Below are 24,526 nucleotides of genomic sequence, written 5' to 3'. Positions count from 1 at the left end.
TGATCCTCCTATCAGCCTGGTCACCCACAGGAGGTTTACTGGGCATAACGAATATGTATGCTAGAAATCTAATAAACCCTCAATAACTGAATTATATATTCATATTCAAGCAAGAAGGTTTTAATTGTATAATCAAAGCATTTATTGAATTTGAATATTAAATTTTAAAATATAACTTCTTCCTGTAAGAACATTATTCTACTTCTTAAATTGATTTGCATGTCGAATACTCCTTTCGAAAACTCACTTTAACTTATTCTCTAATGAAATTCTTAGATTATCAAAAGGCTGTAAAACATAATGTAGATTATTATAAAATATTTAAGGCAAAATAATATTTAAATGCAAATTGTTGGGCTTGTGAGTAAGTGGGGTTCACCAGGGAAAGTCACCTGCAGTCAAGCCTGATCACGTGGGTTTTATTTCCTCAACCCACGTGGTACAGAGAGGAATTGGCTCCCATTAGCTATCTTCTACATCCACACAAGTCCCATGACACATGAGCACATACAGGTGTGTGCCCACATTCACCAAGTAAATACATATAATAAAATATGAATAAACATGGGTCATTAAGATTCTTCGCAAACATCTTGTTAAGGAACAAATGACCTGTAGCCAGATGGTATAAAACAAAAAGTATCATCTGGAGTTTCTGAGGGTACATACAAAACCTCTTAGCTATACATCAAAATTTGAAAACCAAATACAACTTTTAACACATTAAAATCTGTGTCTTAAGCATGAGAGTTTACTTACATTGTCATTTATTGCATTTTGGTAAAGCCATAGAGAAGATTCTATGTGTATGTTTTTAAGTATGCGGCTTTATTTTTTATTTTAAAAACATAAACCGTGCAATTATTTTATTATTGCTTTAAGACAGAGCTTCACTGTGGAGTTCTTTCTGCCCTTGAACTTGGGATAATCTACCTCAAAACTTATGAGACTATAGCTGTGTATGACCCCACAATTTAAATGGTATACCTTATCACATAAGAGATCTTCTGGTGTTCTAAAGCACAACTTAATAATGTTTGCATGTTTGGCTAGCTACTAAATCTTCAAATTCACTGTATGAGTTTGTAAGGCGATTGGAAGCAGACTGATTATCAAATGATTTTTTGGCACATTTGATGGGGTCAAGAGGGGCTCTCTGCTTAGTCACCTTCTAACTGCTGTCCAAAACACTTAAGCAAATTCAGCCCAACCTCGAGGTCTTTATTAAAAACCCTCCCTGAAGCCCAGCCTCATGGTGATGCTTAGGACTGTCTTCCTTTCCAGAGAGACTAGTAAGTCTTCAAAATGGAGATTTATGCAAGATCATCTTGGATGTAGTTTCTGTTTTGAGCTGCTTTGAAACAGGGAAAACATTTTCTTTGTTTTATATCTAACATGCTTGCTCTCATCTAATCTATTTCAAGATTCTTTATACTAAAAACAGCTCCATCTAGCTGGACTCCCTTGATGTGCCCAGTCATTGCTTCCCGTTCTTTCTAGAAACTACAATAGGCATCTCCTTTCTTATTTTTGCTTTGAAGCCCCTTTTATACAACCACGTCTTCCAAACCAAAGTTTTGAGTTCCATGCATATTTCCATTCCATTATTTAACATTTAATCAGAAGTATAATCATTGTGTTTTCTCAAAAATATTTTGCTTTTCTTAGCAAATTGAGCATTGCATAATTGTGTGTGTGTGTGTGTGTTGATACAATCAAGTTTCATATTGTTTAGTGCTGAAAGCACTGTCATTTAGGGACTGAACTGTCTGATCTAAGTAGGGTAACAAGTAATGAGGGAAGGAAAGACACAGACACAAACGCGGAAGGACTGGGATTGGCTAGGCTATACATTATGGGGGAGATGCACCAGAAGCCAAGAAACTGGGTGCTTTTATTTTCTATTTCTAGATAGAGGAAGCGGATTTACTGTATGCCATTGCATGGAGAAGGCAGGTCTAGTTAATTTTGGTAGGAGGGCTCTTCAGAGGTAACTCTCAGACTATAGACATCTGGGAAGAAGAATCTGCAGTGGCCATGTCCTGCACACACTGTCCTCATCTACATATGGACCAGGGGTAGGTTTGCCATTTCCTTAACTCTGACCTAAAGTTTTTGGCATTTCTGTGGTTCTGGGGCATTGAGGTCCTTGACATGGTCATGATAATGTTAACCATAAGTATTGAACGAAACAAACAAAACAAAACAAAAACTTCCTCCATTTGGCACATTTAGGATTCCCCAAGTTTTAAAGAAAAGCCCATTATCTACTCAAAAAAATGCAGAGAAATCTGACACTGGGGTGCCCAACATCAATTGATAGATACAACAACCACCATACCTGTTTGTCAGGAAACATCACAGCGCAGGTGAACAGATTGGGAAAGCTGTAGAAGAAGGATATCTGCTGGGAGACTGTGTCTTCTCTACATGACAGCAAAGCTGCATTTATGAACTCTCAATGATATGGATTCCTAAACAAGACCTGCACAAGGAAAACACCAACTGTCGTGCCAATGCAGAAGGGATTAATCTCACAAGACCACACCCCTAGATGAAGATCTACAGGCAGTTATTGACTAACTACCAAGAGAGGAAGAGTACATATTGTCCATGAACAAGCCTCTTGTTCTTGGTAGGTGATTTGGCCCCTGAATTAGGGTCCTCCTATGATGACAAACCTCTGGCGCCATAACTAGTTTTGTGATTAGCACCAGGATTTGATCAAAGGAGAGAGATGGATCCTGCCTGGGCATCTCTCCATCAGGCTGTCCTCTCGGTAGGCAGAATGTGTTCTATCACAGAACAGTGATCTCAGGCTACTAAGACCTTCCTTCAGGGTAACTGGATGCCACAAAGCAAGTGTTTTGACAGAGCCCTCAGAAGCTGACTTCAACCATGTATGAAATGTTTAATCTCTCCTCACCATTGTGTGCTAGTCTCCATATTAATGACTTTTCCTATTAATAAGCCTGCACCCCTGACAAAAACCAGCTTGCACGCAGAAGGGCTTACTCTCTTTAATGGTTTGAGAGGATGTGAGGAACCTGATCTTTTGGGTTCAGACTCCATCTTAGAAAATCTGACCTAGGGGTGAACTTGAGTTAACTAACAGTTCGGTACCTAGTACCGGTTGCCCCCAACAAGGCTTGTGTCTCGCACCGGTTTCCAGGTTATCCCCCAACAAATCTGCAGCTCCAGGTTACAAGCCTGCCCCTGACACTTCACTTCCTAACAACTACCAATCGGGAGGAAAACAGAAGTTAAATTTATGGTTTGACTCCCAATACTAGCCAATTATGTTAAAGACCATAATGGACCCCCAATCAGATGTGTACCAGGCTGGATACTCCCTTCTTGCTTCTTACAATGTTTGCCCAAAAATGTGCTCAGCTCAGCTTCGCACCATCTCTACTGCATTGGAGATGGTAGTGTGATCCAGGCTCGAGCTTGAATAAAGAGAGCCTAGTGTGATTGTGTCAGAATTGGTTCCTTAATAGTCTTTTGGGGTTCATGATAGCTTCCTGGCCTAATAGGTACAGTGCATCATGGAAGGGAAGGCCAGTGTGGACATGTGAATCAACAGGCCAAACTCATCAGAGCAGGGATTCTCTGGGAGAGCAAATGTGGTTACTTCAGGACAGGGATGCATAGACGTGGCTGGAGATACAACACAGTATTTTGGCCACTGTACCACAGTGGTCTGCTTTCAGCAGGTGGGCCACCTTCTAACTTTCACATCTTCCCCCAAATGGCATGAAAATATGAGCCTATCAATGGATGTGTTCTTTGGTGGAGTCAGAGTCCTCAGATCCAATCACCAGAAAATTTAATGTCAGCTGCCCCAAAGCTTTTTAATACACACACCTTCATAGCAGTGGTCCTCAACCTGTGGGTTGCAACCACTTTGGAGTCACATATAATATATCCTCTACATCAGATATTTATGATTTATAACAGTAGAAAAGTTGCAGGTATGAAGTAGCAATGAAATAATTTTATGGATGGGGGGGTTACCACAACATGAGGAACTGTATTAAAGTTTCACAGTGTTAGGAAGGTTGAGGACCACAGCTTCATAGGGAAACTCTATATTCAAGTGATGCCATTCCACCTCAGTAAACAGATTTTCTTAGTCTTAGATATTGTATAATTTGGCTGTTGATATGAACTTTATAATTACTGATGTGTCTACTAGTGTTGTTTTGAAAATTCTTTTGAAAGATGCTGTAGTTACATAGCTCAAGATGTAGTCTCCCTAAATTCCTTAAAAATAAAATTTTTTCTACTCATTGACTTGAAATGAGGGAAATGAAACTCTCTAGCACTATCAGCATAGAGGGTATGTATATATGTATGTATGTACATACGTACACATATATAAGATATATATATATATATATCTTATATAGCATGCTGTCCCATATTTTTATTACTAATTTTTACTAAGAGCCACATGCTTCATCTTGATATTATTATAAAAATGTTATAGGAATAGCCAAACAATGAATGCTAAAACAGCTTCAAACATTGAGGTAGGCCAATCTTTCTCTATGGCAATTTTACATTTTTTTCCTCCAAAGATGTAATTAAGTGTTGATGTTGTAAGTTTCATTAAATGGAATATTAAAATCTTCAAAGGTTTTAGTTTTCATACATATTATTGACGAATTACTCAAATTTCAAGGTATTCAATGTTCTGACACCGAAGTTCTCTTTATTGTCAAGCTTCCTAAGAAAATTAATTCAGATAATTCATATTACCATCATGACTGCCGAGGACTCTTGAAGCTCCTACAGTAAGGGTGTGGTGGCTTGAACAATAATGGACCCCTTAGGCTCCTATATTTGAATGCTTAATCACCACGGTGTGGCACTATTTGAGAAGATTAGGAGGACAAGGATTCGGACTTGCTGGAAGAATTGTCTCAGGGAAGACAAGCTTTGAGGTTTCAAAAGCCTATGATAAGCCAAGAACCAGTTTCATCTCTGTCTTTCTCTTGTTTGTCTCTGTTGGTCTCTGTCTGTCTGTCTGTCTGTCTCTGTCTCTCTGTCTCTTTCTGTCTCTGTCTCTCTGTCTCTCTTTCTCTAGATCAGTATGTAGAGCTCTCAACTCCTTCTCCAGCACGATACCTGTCTACAGGCCAGCACCATCCCCACCATGTTGATAATGGACCAAATCTCTGAAACTGTAAGCAATCACCCAATTAAAAGCATTCTCTTATAAGTGTTGTCTTGGTCACGTTGTTTGTTCACAACAATAGAACTAAGACAGAGATTAGTACCAGAAGTGAGCTATCCCTGTGACAGGTCTAATCATGCTGCTTTTTGGCAGAATGTGAACTTTGAGACTTTAGGTTATGAAAGAGGTCGAATGCTTCAACTTAAGGGGCACTTAATGGGACATACTAGCAGAAGCATGGTAGCATCCATGGAACTGGAGCAGTAGATGAGACCTGTCAAATAGAGCCAATATCTTTGGGATTCTGATATATACTGAAGATCAGCTTAGACATACAGCATTGTGAACTCAACAAGGACTGTATTCTTAGACCTTCCACTGGTAGACAGCCATTGTTGGACTGGATGGACTACAGAATTCAACATGATCTCCTATTTACTATGGTTGAGAAACTATCTCTTACCCATCAAAGATTGGTAAAGAAGTGATTAGCAGAGATGCTTTCCTGTGCTTCAGCCAAAGATGGCTCAGTAAGTATGGGGAGGAGGCAGAAGATTGGTGCAAAGAAAACTGTTATCTAAATCCGCCTGCCTTCTTTCATTAGAGTACAAAACCTCTAACTTTCCCTAGTCACCCTTCTGGATCAACAAAGTAGGCAAAAAACAAAAACAAAAACAAAAGTCTCCCTATGTATTATCTTATATAGTCAGGGAATTCTAATTTCAAAGGAGACTCAGTGGGATTTGCAAAATCATGTTTCTCTCTATTGGGATGATGACCCTCCTACCTTCCTCCCCTCTCACAAGAACTGTGAAAAGAAAAAAAAAAACACACAGTGAGATCAAACACAAAAGAACAATGTTTCCAGTAGAGAGAATGACCAAACTTTCCAGAATTTGAGGGAGAAATAACTTCCTCTTCCTCCCACAAAATATTGTTTGACTCAACTTACTTCATGTGTCAAAACTCAGAGAAAGCATCCAATTAGCATGTGTGAAAGTTGTAAGTGGTAAAGGAATTTGATTGAGAGCCTTTCTTGCATAATAAATTGAAAATATAAAGCAACTCCGAAAAGAGCAACTAAGTGAAATGTTCCCCTGATTCAACACTATTTGATGATTGTTGCCAGGAATTGGAAGTGTGAGCCTGTCCTGACCTTCAGAACTCAGTATGAGAAGTAGAGCAAAGGTGGAAAACTACAGATACAGCTAAATGCCCTTAGAAATCTCCAACTGGCCTCCCAGGAATCAGTAAAGATGGTGGGCTTTCATTAAGATGTTAAGGGCCGACTGTGCCTATCTGACAGCCTGTTACAAGCAAAGCCTCAGTCATATAGTTGTAAGAAAATGATCCTTCCAACAAGGTGTTTGAGTTTGGAGGTATAGTGATAGTCTCACCAGCTCTACCCAGGGTCACCTTGGGAAATACTGAGCCACGAAACCAGATAAGCATGCTCAGACTGACCCAAAGAAAGTTTGAGGTAAGAAATTCATATTTTCTTTTAGCCTCTGTAGTAGAGTTAATTTTATACAAAGATATAAAATTAACCAGCTATTCATTCACACAAAGTTCTATTTGTAAAGAGTCTCCTAGGGAAACCAAGCAGAAAATATTTAAGAAGAGACCCAAAGTTTGGTTTTTAATTGTGTGAGAAAATCACAGACTGGAATTCAGAGCCAATCAAAAGTTTATGGTCTCTTCCCACACCAGGACATGAGTTGAGGACCTAGGACATGCATGTTCAAGAGAATTGGCTTACAATAAATGGATCAAATTCAAATAATTATGATCTGTGAATATATAAGTTACTGGTTCAAGAAAACTATAATGGCGTGTACATATACACACATTCGTACATATGAGGGAAAGAGATACAGAGACATGGAGAAACAAGTAAATATGACACACAGATGCAACTTCAAAGTGATCAATAACTGTTCAGCAGGGCAGATATTAAAGCTAAGCTATGAAGAGTTTGAAAGCACTGCTCAGTGATGCAAGACGAAATGCTTCCCTGACATTGTAGTCCCGGCGTGTTCCCCAGCACCATGGAAACAACTAACAAGCAACCTTATGAAAACCATATTGCAGAAAATTCACACGAATCCATCCAAGAACCTGGATCTTAATGTGGAGTATATTAAATAGTGATCACTATGGATATTTTTAGACAGGACACCCTAGAACACTGGTGACCTTGAAAATAAGGTGCAGAGTTCTCACTTTGAAATATGGAGAGAAAACCCTGCCAGCTACATAATGCTTGAGAAAGATTAAAAGTGACCAAGAAAATAGCTTGAAATCCTAAGACACAGATCATTCATGATTTGGAGGATAAGTGTAGGGAGGAGATAACTAAATATTGATTGAGAAGATGCTGCCAGAAAGCAGAAAATAAAACTCATAATGGATGAAAAACTTCAAAGAAAAAAAATCAGGCTGTATTACCAACTGTACACTGCCCTCCTCCCAAGGCACAGGGCCCAATATATCATACAGGTGAGTACTATAGTCTAGTTGTGGAAAACCCAAAGACTACTTAAGACGGCAGCTAGAGAAAAGGTGATCCTTGCCATTTCTTTAAAAATTATAATAGTTGAAAAGAAGGGTTTTCAGAAATGGTAGAAATAATCAGAGAAAATGACATCTGAAATTGTTGGAAAAATATCTGTAGCATTGCCAAAAAAATGAGCACTATATAAAAAATCCCCCAAGGCACTGTAGAGCTTGCTCATAATGGTATTATTCTCTGCTTGTTTCAGTAGATTCTCAAAATAAAAGTTATTTCTTTGGGGAGGAATCTTTATCTGTTTGGACAGTTTATCGCCAGCATTTTGAAGACACACACACACACACACACACACACACACACACACACGTCAGCCTCTTTTGTAAAATTTTCACTGAGAATTTGAATCCAAATACTCCTACTTTATAAATGTCTCGGATGATTCCAAAACCTGTGTTGTGATTCTCAGATCCATATCCAGTTTATTTTAAAATAGTCTGAGAGAGAAGTATCATATGCCACATGGGATACCGGTGATTTTAACTGATCAGATGAGGAAGCACCAAAGAGGACAGCTGTTGGCTATACCAACTTTATAATCCTGATGGAGTGTCATGTGGTAACAGTCAAAAAAACACAACTGTTAAAAATTGACCTTAGTGTAGTTGCTTGATCTAAGTATGTGGGGAAACATTGTATTGTTATTCTTTTAGTTTCCTAAGATACAATATTCCTGGATAGCTTATGGTGGTTTTGAACTTCAGATAGCCCCCATTTTGCTTCCCAGCTGTGTGATTCTAAGTGCGAGCCACCAAGGCTGGCTCTGTGTTGTGTGAACTAAGAACATCACAGATTTGCTGCGTGCTTTCTTGTTCAGTGGATTAACAAAGTAAGAGACAATTAGTTTTCTTTTGTCCTTACTCTCTGTGTTAATTTACCCCCTGTCTGTCTTTACAATTAATCAATTTCCAAGGTTATTGGTCTCAGTTTTCATTGACTCTGCTTTATCTTCATTCATAAGTTAAACTTAGGTTCTATGTGCAGCTCTAAACTCTGGAATGTAGCTCAAGTTGGTATTCTTTAAGGATGGAAATTAGAATGCAGTCTTGTCTTCACTGGAGTCTGTAGGACTGGTACATTCCTTCTAAAGGGGCTCCTTCGGAGACATGATGTCTGAGTTAGCACTTGTCCACACTCCTCTCAGCTTGAGAAGAAGTTCCTCAAGACTTTGGGCTTTATTTCTTAGGCTAAATCCCTCTTCTCAAGAAGTGATGATTGTAAACGCAACTCTGTGACAAGTCTGCATCTCCTCCCTACTGCAGCAAGCAGCTCTTCCAGGGAGGGAGGGTGTGCATTAATTATACATGCCTTCTGGGTTTGCTTTTGGAGATTCATTCTATTTATACTGAAATTGGAAAACTACTCAGAAATGTGTAGCAGCAACGGTGACAACAAAAGGAACAGTGGGTGAGCAACTGAGATCTGTGTCCAAAGCTCCTTTGTGCTTTTTTAAATTCTCCCCCTTTCCACTTTATCTTTCGTAGTACTAATTAAGAGACCTGAGAAGTCTCCAATCAGGGTTTTCTCATAAAAAAATGAGCTCTGCAAGGCAGTACATATGTGTAAATCTCAGCACTCAGAGGCAGAGGCACAGGGATCCCTGTGGGTCATCGTCACCTCTTTAGAAACTGTTAATCATCCAAATTATTCCACTTTCTCTGAAAAATGAATAATGACTGTGAACAGACTTCATAGGGCCATGGCAATGAGTCCTATTCTATCTGATAAAGAGCAAGGAGAGAAATATCCAGAAGTAGGCATGTGTATGAAGCCATCCTTTCCTGATACTCTCAGTTGTGAGGGCAGTGATATTTAATTTGCTGAGACTATAGCAATGTGCACTGAATTCATGGGCTTCGAGAAGGAGATTGTGCCTCCCTTAGGTTTTCCAGTGTCTTAGTCAGGGTTTCTATTCCTGCACAAACATCATGACCATGAAGCAAGTTGGGGGATGAAAGGGTTTATTCTGCTTATACTTCCACACAGCTGTTTATCACCAAGGAAGTCAGGACTGGAACTCAAGCAGGTCAGGAAGCAGGAGCTGATGCAGAGACCATGGAAGGATGTTTCTTACTGGCTTGCTTCCCCATGGCTTGTTTCCCCTGGCTTGTTTCCCCTGGCTTGCTCAGCTTGCTTTCTTATAGAACCCAAAACTACCAGCCCAGAGATGGCAGCACCCACAATGGGCCCTCCCCCCCTTGATCACTAATTGAGAAAATGCCCCACAGCAGGGTTTCATAAAGGCATTTCCTCAACTGAAGCTCCCTTCTCTGTGATAACTCCACCCTGTGTCAAGTTGAAATACAAAACCAGCCAGTACACCTGGGTACAGTGTTTGCTTCCATGGGTAAAAATCGAAATGCGAGGGAGACAGAAATTAAAAAGGTATAGGCAATGCATCAGGGCATGGAGCCCTGTGAGAAGAGAAATGAATCATGGAAGCATAGAATGTCACGGAAAGTTCTGAGTGGAGAACACATTCTGTACATCCTAGTTAGTAGTCGCTGGAGCATTGCTGATGGGAGATTTTGCACCTGTCAGTCACAGTTGCTGTAGTGAGAATCCTCGGTCTCATCTGTCCTCATCAATTGCCGTCCTGAAAAGCATCAGAGTAAACAGCCAGGAGCTAACCATATTCATGCTGATATTATGTCTTTAGCTGTTCAGATACCCTGGTCGTTTTCTCTTGCCATGTAACAATATATGAAACATTTAGCTAATATCAAGATAGGCATGTTTTTCCTACTGGATTCGGACACCTCTTGGATCTGAGGCAGCAGTGAACTGGAGTTAAAGTAGTAAATATCACTTTGGGGCTGGAGAGATGGCTCAGTGGGTAAAGGTTATGGCCTCTAAATAGTCTGACTTTGATTCCAAGGACCACATGATAAAATGAGTCAACAGACTCCCCCAAGGTGCATTCCGATTTTCAAATGTGTCCTATGCTGTAAATAATATTTAATAAATCCCATGAGCGGGATTCCTTCCTGCCTTAGGCCATTTATGTCCTCCTTTATGTCCTCGGATGAAAGATCTACATACAGCCTTATATTTTTAATATGTCTTAAGCAGCACAATAGCTGGACAGCTGACTACCCTCCACGCTGTTAGAATCCATTTTCCTACTGATAACTCTGAGTTACTACTTCCTAATGTCTGTGTTCCATCTGAACTGCTCTTAATGTCGATTGGTCGGCCCACATGGCCTCCATTTTACGGCTCAGTGACTCTCATTCTCCCTCCTGCACGTTCTTCCTCTTTGACTGCAGCTTCTCCTTGACTCTCTCCTGATATTCTGTCTCCCCTTGCTCCTTCCTAGTGGTTCCAAACCCAGGACGGCTCAACCCCACCCCATGGCTCTTCTCCCCAGCTATTGGCTGCTGGCGTCCTTATTTACCAATCAGAATTAACTGGGGGCGGGGTCCCTCAGGCTACATGCAGATTCCAAATCTTGAAGGCCAGCACTTTGTATTACAATAAATGGTAAACGACCAAACCTCAACAGTCCCATGGAACATGCGCCCTCCTCCCCAGCAAATAAATAAAGTAATAAGTTTTTAAAAGAGAGACAAATGCCAAAAGCCTTACATTAAATATTCCCTGTTTGATCACCTCTTGCATTTCAGTGTTTCTAATGCACCCCAGACATTAATAGAATAAAGGAAACACCTTGTTGTGGTGAAAACAATATGACAGTACCGGAACTCTGCTGGTCATATGATGACACAATTACAGTTGATCTTTCTTTAGAAAGTATAACAGTCAGATCATCCTTAAATCCAGGGGCCATAGTAAATAAAATTCCTGTACTTTTCTAAATCATGTCAACAACAGTGCTAATTTCGTTAGCTGCTATAAGTAACTGGGGAAAAAGTCTAAAGTTAAAATACTAGCAAAACGATCCCCTACTAGGCAAACATAAGCTCTGAGATTTTTCTGACATTAGAATAATTATTCTCAAAAGGCTACTTTGCAATAGATTAAAAGAAACATTTTAATTTAAATTGACATGGTTTGGGGCATCAAAAATAACAGCTTCGTGTTCAGACATAATGTCCCTAAATTGAACTTGTTCTCTCACTAAATTTTTCCAAGGAAAGAACTTCGAACTTCATGTTTAGTGTTATTGATTGAAAATATTCATGGGATATCACGTGCACACAATGTCATAGGGAACTGAGATGAATACATCTGAGGTTATCTTACCATGTTCCTCATCTCCAGATGCCACACACACACACACACACACACACACACACACATACACATAAGGGCAGGCACTTGCAGAAGCCAGAAGAAGGTGTAGGATATTCTGCAGCTAAAGTTACATATTGTTTTTAATCTGCCCAACATGAATGAACCAAATTCGGGTCCTCTAGAAGAGCATCATGCACTTTTAACCACTGAGCCATTTCTGTAGTCCCACACCTCTGCCTTTAATGTTCATTTCGTGGTTAAGTTGCCAATTGGGAAATATTAATAGTAATGATGCTAGGAGGATCCTCTGGGGTTGATTTTATAAGCCTGTGTATTAAATATCTAAGATTTTATAACCCTTGCTATTATTGCTTTATTGAATAAAGAGCTACGATTTACATTTCCTAATGTATGCTAATGTCTTAATGCTTAAAGCACTGGTGCCTTTTTCTTGGAAAAAGTTTTGCTTCAGAGTCCCAATAAGAATGTTTGGATAAACTATATTTCTTCTAAATATGGCATAAGAATGTCTAACTTACCATGTTCCCATATAAATGTGAACCACTTTTGTAACTTGAAAATTCTAATATCCATATTAAAAGGAATAAAAGGAAAAAGAACATTCCCAAGGAAACTTTTGTCCAGTCCTCACAAATTGAAGCTATAGAGTAAGGGTCTGGGCTGTACGGAGTGCTCACCTCATGTGCCCAAAGCCCTGGGTTTAAGTCTTACTACTGCCAAAAGGAAACCACGGGCACACCCTAAAGAATAACTTTAGAGCCCTTAGTTTTGTGCTCTGGAGTTAAGATGTAGACTTTTTGCTTGCTGTATGATTCACTGGTTTATGAACATATGGTTTGACAACCGAATCATGGAGTGGTGATGTATGTAGGCTGTACCTTACTTTATACAGTCAGAGGTCTCCATCACTTTACCAAACAGTAGAGGGGAAGGACCATTCTGGAGATGAGGAACATAGTAAGATAACCTCAGATGCATTTAACATGAAGAGGTTGGGTTTGGGAGGGTCATTAAAATAACTCGGGGATAGAAATGCTTGACATCAAAACTGATGATCTAAATTCAAAGCCCAGGATGCACATGATAGAAGGAGAGAATTACCAACTACCCAGAATTGTGCTCTGACCTACACATACTCCATAGCACATGCATGTACACACACACACACACACACACACACACACACACACACACACATACAAAGAAAACTGTCCATTTGTCACCATAGATATATCTTGGGGTGAAGTGACCTCACATATATCTCCATATAGACCTACACATTTAGGCAGAAATACATAGAGAACATCTGCCCATGTGTGTCCCGCCCTGGAATATTCGGTCAGTTTCAATGTGTGGCTCAAAATCCATGGTCTTCTGGCTCTCAGGGCTTGACTCTGAGGTGGAAGCTTCTAGACATTGTGTTCATTCCCTCCATGTCATCGGTGGCATCTCTTGGAGCTCTGTGGGGTGCTGAAGCCTCCTGCCAAGAAGGGCCATCCTGGTGCTCAGTGTTGTAAGACAAATGGCATCTTCCACTCAAGACATTTGTCTGACTTTTTCCCACCACACTTGACATTTCTTCATCCTGAAACTTCCAAACCTCTCTTTAGTGTGCATGTCTCTCTTTAGTGTACATATCCCATGTGCGGTTTTTCAAATGTGGAAGAGTCTGTATTAGTGTAGGAGGATGAGTTATTTGTATGATCTGTGTATGCATGATATTTGGGTCTGTTTATGTTACTCTTGGTATGGAGTTAGTGGGTTGTGTGAATGCATGTGCTTGAGATGCCTGTGAATGGGTATTTATGTTTGTCTTGGTGCGATGTGTGCTTGTGTGTGCATATGTGCTTGTGTAGTGAGATATTTATGTTCTTGTTGGCATGTTGGGTAGAGTGTTGTGTGCTTCAGCATGCGCTAAGCATTCTATATTCAATTCTTGACTGTAGCAACCTCCCAAATTTATAGGCAACTTTCTCTGTTTCTTAGGGCTGCCTGGAACAGTTGAAATCTGAGATCGCGTGAAGTTAATTTTAGAGTTGATTTTGCTGGAGTTCAAAGGATGAGTTCCCTTTAGCTTATCTTTAATCCCAGATAATCCCAGAGAGAGAGAGTTCGCTAGAGCTGAGTGAATTCTTTGGCTTCTGTGACCCCCTCACCCTCCACTTCTGTCCTTTTAACCTTGTGAAACAATCCACAGTTCAGTTGTTTCTCTCTAAATAGTAGCATGTCCTGAAAGCATATGTCTCTAAATGTGAGTCATGTGTGTGACCCTCCTTTTAGGTGGCTGCATTTTGGGCTAGAACACTGTACACTGTGGCTTTCTCATAGTCATGAGATATCAGGCAGGTGAGTGCATCTGTGTGTGTGGGGGGGTATATACTGTGGTATTCTCATAATCATATCAGGAAGGTGAGTGCATCTCTCTCTCCATCTCTCTTTGTCTGTCTGTCTCTCTGTATATATATATATATACACACATATATGTGTGTGTGTGTGTATGTATGTGTGTATACTTATTAATGTTCTGTAATACTGCGTGGGCTTCTATAGTTCTTTTCTTTCTTGTTTCTGAAAGTGAAGCTTTAAATCTAGAGCAGAGAATCCCACAGGAGCAATATCTAAACAGTGCAGGTGGATAGGGCCTAGAACCCAACCTATCTCTGGAGTTCTCAGATATAGGAACCCATCATTGTTACTCAAATCCTTGGCTGTCCTCACAGTGGGTCCAGCAGGTCCTGCCAATCAGGAAAGAATTTTGAAGGGCAAATGGTACTTCAAGTTTCTCCTTATACTGCTAGATCTCCCCAGGAATCTGATGACGTTAGCTTTACTCAGAGTTCAGTACCAACAGTGACTCCTCTCATAAACTCCTGAACTCCAGCTAAGAATGTCAAGGAGAGGAGAATGGGCATCACTCTGGTACCTTCATTAAGAACCAGTGTAGCACATATCAGACATAAGGAAAATGACCCAGTAATGCCCACAGGAAACAATCATCAAACTGACAAGTTCGATTCAGGCAGATTAATTAATATAAGTATCTATGACACCATAGTCTAGACAGCTATATTTCATCCTATAGCAATGTATAAAGAACCTGAGGAAAAGCAATAATAGTGAGGAGCCTTATTTCAAATCTATGATGATCTTAATCTTTTGCTCTTCATCACCACTAGTCTTACGCTTAAATGAAAATTTGACAAGTCCATATGATCTTGGCAAAATCTCTCAATCCTTGCAAGACACACTAAAGGACAAAACGTGCTTGGGCATTAACTCCAATATTCTTCTGTTTCACTCTACACAGCCTAATATTCTGATTGCATGCAATAAAATAACGAGAGAACAAGTCACAATCGATAGTCACAACATCCATGTGTGCTAATTTTAGATAACATTAATCATTTGAAACTGTGACAGTTTGCATATGCTTGGCCCAAGGAGTGGCACTATTAGAAGGTGTGGCCCTGTTGGAGTAGGTGGGTCACTGTGGATAGGGTTTTAAGACCCTCATTGTAGCTGCCTGGAATCAGTATCCTGCTAGCAGCCTTCAGATGAAGATGTAGAACTCTCAGCTTCTCCTGCACCATGCCTGCCTGGATGCTGCCATGTTCCCTACCTTTCTGATAATAGAATGAACCTGTAAGCCAGACCTAATCAAATTTTGTCCTTTATAAGGGTTACCATGGTCATAGTATCTGTTTGTAGCAGTCCAACCCTAACCAATAAAAAACCCCAAAGATAGAGTGTGTGCACTGACTGGTTTTGTGTGTCAACTTGACACAAGCTGGAGTTATCAAAGAGAAAGGAGCTTCCGGTGAGGAAATGCCTGCATGAGATCCAGCTGTGGGCCATTTTCTCAATTAGTGATCAAGGGTTGGAGGGCCCCTTGTGGGTGGTGCCATCCCTGGCCTAGTAGTCTTGGCTTCTATAAGAAAGCAAGTTGAGCAAGGCAGGGGAAGCAAGGCAGTAAGTAACATCCCTCCATGGCCTCTGCATCAGCTCCTGCTTCTTGACCTGCTTGAGTTCAAGTCCTGACTTCCTTTGGTGATGAACAGCAGTGTGGAAGTGTAAACTGAACAAACCCTTTTCTCCCCAACTTGCTTCTTGGTCATAATGTTTTGTGCAGTAATGCAAACCCTAAGACACTGTAAAAGAGAAGACAGCTGGGTGTGGTTTTAAGGGGTACAGACTTTAGCAGAGAACACACTTATACAGCAGTTTCTTAGTGCAAAAGAGATTTATAACCCTAGAGTGACAAAAAGGGGCAGAATAGACTTTGGGGGCTAGCTTTACAAATATAATCTAAAGGTTTAACAAGGGGGAAGGAAGAATAGGGGGTACACAAGACCTGTTAGCACTATGTTTGCTGCACTTGGGCCTGATAGAGAACCCTTCAAGGTAGGTTACTAGGGCACATATGTACTCTTAGCAATGAGAGGCAAAGGCGGGTGAATCACTTTGAGTCTAAAGATGTACTCCATATGTACATAGTATCCATATGTACATAGTGTCATAACAGCCAAGGATTACCTGGTGAGACTTTGTCAAAGAAAAACCATATACAAGATAGAAACTGTACAGTGTTGTAAGAGTGATACCAGAAAGCTTTTTAAAGTAGATGCTACAATAGGATCTACTGTGAAAACACATTTCTAAACTCAGCCTATGACTGGAAATGGCATAACCATATTGCATAACACTCTCATTATCAAAATGATAGTATTGAACTAGTGGGAATATAAAATATTAGAAAATTTTAAGGATTATATAATTGGTATATTGAACACTTGGGATATGTGTGATATTGATAGAAATTAGCTCCATTATTTTTCTGGGCTGGCAGACATGCAGGCTACAGCCCTGTCAACTTTCCTCATCCCCTTCCTCTTTTGCTCCTTCCCCCTCTCTCTTTTTCTCCAACCCGTTTCTTTGTGTGCATGTGTGCCTTTCTTTCATGGGAAGCATTGTCTCCTCAGCTATCTAACCACCTCTCTTCACAGATATATTTTGTCATTTTATCTTATTTAGTATTATAATATGTATGTGTGTGAATGAATGTGCACACGACAGTAAACACTCATACCATGAAGTGTATGTGGACTTAGAAGACAACATTCGGGAATCTGTTCTTTCTACTTACCACTTGGATACCAGAAATTAAACTTAGGTCTTAGAGGTACATGCTTAACTATCTCCCTTAAGCCTCAATCATGGATAGTTCGCATTATCAATATCATAATGGGGGTGGGGTGGGAATCACATATTAAGAATTCTGGAACAGAAGCAAGTAAGATCTGAGGACCTGACCTTTTAGTAAAACTAGAGTCAACAAACATTTCTCTGAAGCTAGTGCTGGTCTATACAGGTGTTTCTAAAAGAAAAGAAAATAGATCTGTGATCAGGCCAACCACTTCTTGAATCAAATACATTCATAGAAACCATAGAATTGATTATCCAAAAATGTTCTGTGGCAAGTGACAGAATTTAAACCATTGAGTCACAAGTCTTTAGGAGGTTTGGCTGGTCATTTGTGGTTAGGAGGTCATTTGTGAACCCTGGTGGTCAGATGTTGGCTATATACACAGTCGTTATTTCTGCAGAGAAAGAGGACACTGGTCTTTGTGCTCTGGGCTTCTGGCTGACTGGGCCATAATCTTAGAAAGGGAAAAAATATAATATATTAGAATTGGCCCCTTCCTTTTCTATATATTAATTTTATGCAGGTGTTTCCTGAACACAAACTAACATAAGATGGGTGTCCATTGCTTCATAGCTGAGAAAGCACACGAAACAACAGTTGTTAAATCTCCAGGCTTCAATGTGCAGTAAAACTCAACCTACTTCCAAATATTTGTGAACTCTCTTGGTTCAGGAAATGTTGCCTGTGAATTCAAAGAGAAGTTGTTGTAAACAGCTGTAATGAGACACATTTAATTGGTGAAAGGTCCTTCGCTAGTGCTTCCTGCTGAGATGCCACAGTTTGTAGAGAACCTTGGCTGTCATAAAATAAGATGTTACTTCTCCACCCAGAAACTATCATTTTGAACTCCTCCAAGCAATATCCATTTACTTAAAGGCTAGTGAGGTTTTCAGATGGGAAAAGAGACATTAAGTAGACAACATATTTGTCTGTGGTTACTGATTGAAGGAATTAGCCAAAGCTAAGTGACAAGACATTTACCAGGTTTCCAGGAAAGAGTTTTGTCCATTAAACCACAATAACTACTAGAAGATTCTGCAAAGCTTTGATTCTTCAGGCAATGTCAGGGATGCTGATGTTGGTGCAGTGGCAACAGCCTGGGGAAACTGCTTCATCATTCTTCAGTAAAGATGCTGCCCCCAGGGTTCACATTATGCAATGGGGTCTGTCCAAAACAGATTCATAAAAGGGACAGAAATGACAAAAGTTGTCTGAGATCAGGACAAGGCCAGATTATCTACCAAAAGCTCTGCATGAAGGAATGCCTCATTTCCCTAAGGTACCAGTGCTATTTGAACCTTGCTTCTAACCCTTTTCCCTTTCCATTGTTGAGGGCTCTGCACTGAAGTAGTCCTCTGCGTGCATCAGAGAAAAGGATCAAGATTAACCCATACTGCTCTCGATAAGACATCCCCACAAGGGTACAGCACCTGAAGTAATGTTGATGGTGTTCAGTTTTAGCAGAGAATGGGGGACTATGCTCATCTTGGGAAAAGACAGCTATCAAGTTAGGAACCTGGGGATAACAGTTTTCACTCTGTATTAGTTAAGGTTTCAATGGTGGTGAGAAGCTATTGTGAGTTTCTATTGGAGGATAGGTTTATTTGATTTATATTTCCATGTTGCTGTTCAACATGGAAGGAAGTCAGGGCAGAAATTTAGAGGAGGAGCTTGAAGGTGAGAGCTGATGTAGAGGGGATGGAGGTGCTGTTTACTGGCATGCTCCCCATGGTTTGATCTGCTTTCTTTTAGAACCCAGGCCCACCAACCTAAGGGTAACACCACCTACTATGGACTGGGCCCTCCATATAAATCATTAATTATGAAAATGCTGTACAGGCTTAACTACAGCCTGATCCTATGAAGCCATTTACTTAAGTGAGGTTCCCTCCTTTCAGATGACTTTAGCTTCTGTCAAGTTGACATAAAACTACACAGAACACATCATGATTCTCTAAGAGTCAATATTCTTTGATTCAGGAAGTCAATGCATTTGCACAGCAGGTTGGTTCATGTTTCAATTTCAAGTTGCAGAATAAAGATGCAAATGTTTTATGTTCTCCATATATTTGAAAAAACACTCTATTCAGTATTTGATGATGGAGTTGGATAAAGTTCAGATCATGGAGACTCAAGTAACTAACAGAATTGTCACAGTGATATTGGTGCTGAGAAAATTTTAATTTCATACAAATATGTGTTAGGCACTAAGTGCTGTATTGGTTAGGAGGATCCAAAGTAACAGCCCTGTTACAGAATGGGCAACATCTTTATTCATAAACATTTACTTCAGAAAAGAGGTTCCACACCTTCAGATTCCCATTAAGAGTCTCACATGTCCTTATCAACTTGTTAAGAAAGCTTTGTTTGGTTGTATACACATTCCCTGTGGATTTTTCTGTGAGTCATATCCCCACTTCTATCAAATTGATGCCAATTTGAAGGGTAGGAGGATATTTCAATCTTGCATGAATACCATATTTTACTCCTTTGAGAAAATAATATGTAGCAAAAATCCATATAGATATTATGACTCTGTCTGTGTGTGTGTTTTCACCAATTCAATACATTCTATAAATTCAGTCGTTAACATGGTCAATTAAGGTCAGATCAATTGAATGTGATAATTTAAATTAAATGTAAATATAACACTCTATGTAAAGTGTTCCTGGCAGAATATGCCTAGGTACCTTAAAATATGGTTTGTCATTAAGGAGGCTGTGCTATAAACAAGAGTTACTGTGGCAGGGGAATAAAATCCTTCCACCTATTATTCCCAGAGTTTCAAAAATCTTTGTATTAGTTATCTGAGAAATGCTTTTTCCACTAAACTCCTGTGTATAAATATTGAAAAAGTAGCTTTCTGGGTATTTCTTTAAAATGGATAGAATTAGCATTCATTTGCTCCTCATTTACACCTTATTCACTCCATTCAGGTATGAATAATTCTATTTATCGGGAAACAAATGATGTAGCTGGCATCTATTAGTAAAAAATCTACTAAATATTTCAGTCTGATACAGCTTATTGCTCTTCATGGGTTTCTCTCAACTTTTAAGAAAATATCCGCCCTGTAACATAGCTGTTCCAAACACTGTCGGCTTTAGATCATTAAAGGTGTATGAAGAGTTCTTTCCATGTATTTGGCTCATTTGGGAAAAACAAGCCACATGATTTTCATTTTTCAGTTGCTTTCTTTCTTATGTAAATTGCAATTTCACTGTGTCCTTCTCCTTCACATGGCATATGAGACAACATGCCTGGGTGTCCACAAACTATAGATAACCATAGAGACCACTTTGGAACTCAGGTAAAAATGGGGCCAATGTAGGCTTAGATTTTTCCAAAACTACTTTAATAAGGATTCTCAAATGCTTTGACCCCTACTTTTATAAGCTCTCCAAAACTAGGAAAGAAAGATGATAGATAGGATAAGGGTATGTGGGCCTGTTTAGTAGTAGTTCTTTGGGGCGATTCCAATCTCCTTTGTCAGGATACCAACATGTGTTGCAAACATCACAAATCGGCAACAGCAGCACTATCCAGCAGAAACCGTCAGGCCTCCGCAGAATCACAACTCAGCATGAGCAACCAGCCAGAATGCCAGAAGCTCTCAGTCATCATACATCTCTCGGCAAAATGAAGATCAGCGAAGATGAGAGACCAAAAAAGAGCTGCACAGCTAGCTATGCAAGTGCACCATCACTGTTGAGTCCTATTGATACATTCTCCCAATATCACATGTCCTTCCATGCGTCTTGCCTTAGCAAAACCTCATGTGAGTCTGAATCACATGTTACAACTAGAAATGTTCATGTCTGGCCACCTAGTGCAGGTTCTCATGTGCCAGGTTTTAAATGTGCGAATGTAGTATGGAATCCCCTAGGGTAAGAGGCATGCAACTCGAAAGGAAGAATCCTGAAGGTTGATGGTTTATGTAGGGATGGAGACAGGAGGTAGAACAAGAAGAATTCATGGTGAATTAACAAAGCTGAAGGATGCTGTGAGGAAGCCTTATCATAGCCCAGCTATTTGGAAGGTAATTAACCTATTTTAAAGGAATATTAACAGATTTACTGCATATTGGTGAACCATGCTGCTCTCAAGGGACATGGGTTATTACGTAAAAATGCAAGAAAAGGACTACCTCAATAGGAGTTATTCATCAGAGAGGACTCCGAGGACTTCCTCCCCCTCTCCCTTCCCCCTAATACAGGCTATTGCCATTGCTTTCCTACTTTAGATGGCAGGAGACTATTGCTGAAGGCAATAGACAGTGTTTTCAGGACTCAGAGAACTCAGTTTTAGAATGATCAGGAACCTCTGCCTGTTGACTGACTTTCCTAGTGCTGCAAGGTGCTATGCAGGTTGCTAGTGGAGAAAATACAAGGATGGTCTCTCTAGCACTGGGGATTTGATGACTCATCACTGACCCTCCAGGCAATATGCCCACTGCTACCATCGTAACATAATAGTGATGGAGGCAACTAGTCTCTCTTGATTGGATTTGATGTCTTCCCCACACAGAAAATTCATATCTGACACTTCATCAAAACCAATGGCTGGGGAAGTCATAGGCTCTCAGGGAAGAACCTATTGTTTTGTTTTTGTTTTTCCATTAATTAATTAATTTATTATTAATTTATTTGAATCTCAGCCTCCTTCCCAGTCCCCCCTCACACGGCCCCTCTTGTCCTCCCTTTTCCTCACCTCTTAAGAAGGAGGAGATCATCCCTGGGTATCAACCCACCCTGGCACCTCAAGTCACTGCAAGACTAGGCACATCCTCTCCCATTGAGGTCAGACAAGGCTGCCCAGCTAAAAGAACAGGATTCACAGTCAGGCAACAGAGTCAAGGACAGTCCCTACTCCAGTTGTTGGGACTGCATAAACACCAAGTTGCACATCTGCTACATATTTTTACAGTGGCCTAGGTCCATCTTTTGTATGCATTTTGTTTGGTGGTTCAGTCTTGGGAGCTGCCAAGGGTTCAGGTTAGTTGACTCTGTTGATCTTCTTGTGGAATCCCTATCCCTTCCAGATTTCTCAATCCTTCCCCCAGCTCTTTCACAAGACTTCCCCTAGCTCAGTTTAATGTTTGGCTGTGGGTCTCCTAGTCATGGCAAACTGTCTTCTAAATACCCATGTTTCCATTCATAGATTTCTGCTGCTCTCGACCTTGTCAGAAAAGCATCTTAGTGCAGAGGGTAGTAACTAATGTAGAGACTCACTATTGTTCAAAGTCCAAGAGTGAGGCTCTGTGAGCACTCAGATGTCAATGAGAAATATACTCCCTGGCAGCCCCCACATACAGAGACACACACAAGGTTCAGGGAACATCTCAGAAGAGATGGAGGGAAGAAGTAACAGCTGGCTGATGGTGAGGGATGTTATAAAATGCTGTCATCTATTTACAACATGAACCCTGCACTCATGAACTCACAGCAGCTGTGACTAGCTACACACTACCTACACAAGACCAAACCAGTTAGAAGTTCAGTTGTGGAGTATGGAGGGGCTCCTGAGTATCCACCTCTAAGTGAGGAGCTATTGGCAGTTGATGGCTGCTAAGGGAGACAGAGTCATTTTCTTTAGCAGTGTGGCCATTGGACAGTTGTTCTTGCCTCACTGGAGGACCTCATGCCCATGTGAATAAGGGCAACATTAAATGGAGCCAATGGAGTCAAACAAACAGAAGAAACATAAAGGGAGAACTTTCATCTGGAAAATATCATCCTAAGTGAGGTAAGTCAGTCACAAAAGAATACACATGGAATGCAATCTCTGATAAGTGGATATTAATTAGCCCAGACGCCCTAAATACCCAAGGCACAAATCGCATAACAAATGACTCCCATGAAGAAGTATGGAGAAGGTCCTGATCCTGGAAAGGATTGATCTAGCATTGGAGGGGAATATAAGGACAGAGAAAAAAAAAGGGAGGAGGTGATTGGAGAATGGATGGAGAGAAGAAGGTTTATGGGACATATGGAGAGGGGGGATCTGGGAAAGGGGAAATCATTTGGAATGTAAACAAAGAATATAGAAAATAAAAATATTAAAAAAAAGAAAAAGAAAATAAGACTTGAAAATCAAAAAAAAAAGAAATTGGGAGGCAAGTGTGATGGGCATTAATGGAGATAAAACTTGGATGAGGGTGTAAGGTATGGATATGACACATATATATACACATTTATATACACATATACATCATATGCATATACATCATATACATACACATACACATCATATATATCACATACATCACATCGCATACATCATATATATCATATACATCATATATCATATATCATATACATCATATACATATACATCATATACATCTAACTCTGCATATACATATACAATTATATCTGTGTATATATGTACATAATTATATATATTAATAAAAATATTTTAAGTGATAAAGGCTTACATTAAGACATAATATAGCTACACAGTCTTCTAGGAAGAGGTGTCTGGCTATGCCAAGTTGTGCTGCTCCAAAGGCTTACATGCAGACATAATGTAGCTACACAGCTACACAGTTTTCTAGGAAGAGGTGTCTGGTTCTGCTGCTCCATTTTGCTTAATGGGGAATTCATGTTTGAGTCCAGACTTGAATTTATTGTGCTGTGGTAGTGACTGTATGTGCTGTTAAAATCAACTCTCCATTCCTATGCTTTCCTGTGTAGCTTCTCTTCCTGATGGACAATACATTTCAACTCTGGCTCATCATAATGCATCACTCTATCACTGTCTTGGATTCTGGTCATAGTGGTGACACTTTTGGTCAAAGCCAGAATCATTTTTGAGTCACAGGGTGTTTATGAAAAGAAATTTCCCTGGAGAAGGAATATGCAAAGTAGCCTTGAATAAGTCTGCTTTCCGCTTCATTATTTTCTAATAGATTCCATATCCAACAAATTCACAAAATCCTGACATGTCATAGGAAAGCTGCATAGGACAAATTAGAGATTAAAAATAGTAACCTCATGCACACAGAATCCACTGCCCAATTAGAGCCACTGTCTCCACATTTATCTTTATCTTCAAGATTGCGCTCATGAATATGCAGTACTTGAGAGACTAGGAGATATGCTTTTGAACTTTTGAAGTGTTGGCTAATGCCAAGCAGTATTACCTACTAAAAATGTGTTTCCATCCCAGGAGGATCCTGGGATGAAGAGAATGAAAATCTCTAAGGATTTTGGGGATTGATTTAAATACAGATTGCTTATATTGATCTAGCCATTGCCTCTGATTTGATAACGTTCAGAGACTAACAGACCCTGTAAATACGTGCTTGAGTTATTGGGTTCTTATTTCGCCAAGTCAAGCATGTATTGGTGAA

This window comes from Apodemus sylvaticus, chromosome 19 (assembly GCF_947179515.1).
Source record: "Apodemus sylvaticus chromosome 19, mApoSyl1.1, whole genome shotgun sequence".
Lineage (NCBI taxonomy): Eukaryota > Metazoa > Chordata > Mammalia > Rodentia > Muridae > Apodemus > Apodemus sylvaticus.
This window is presented reverse-complemented; position numbering follows the sequence as displayed.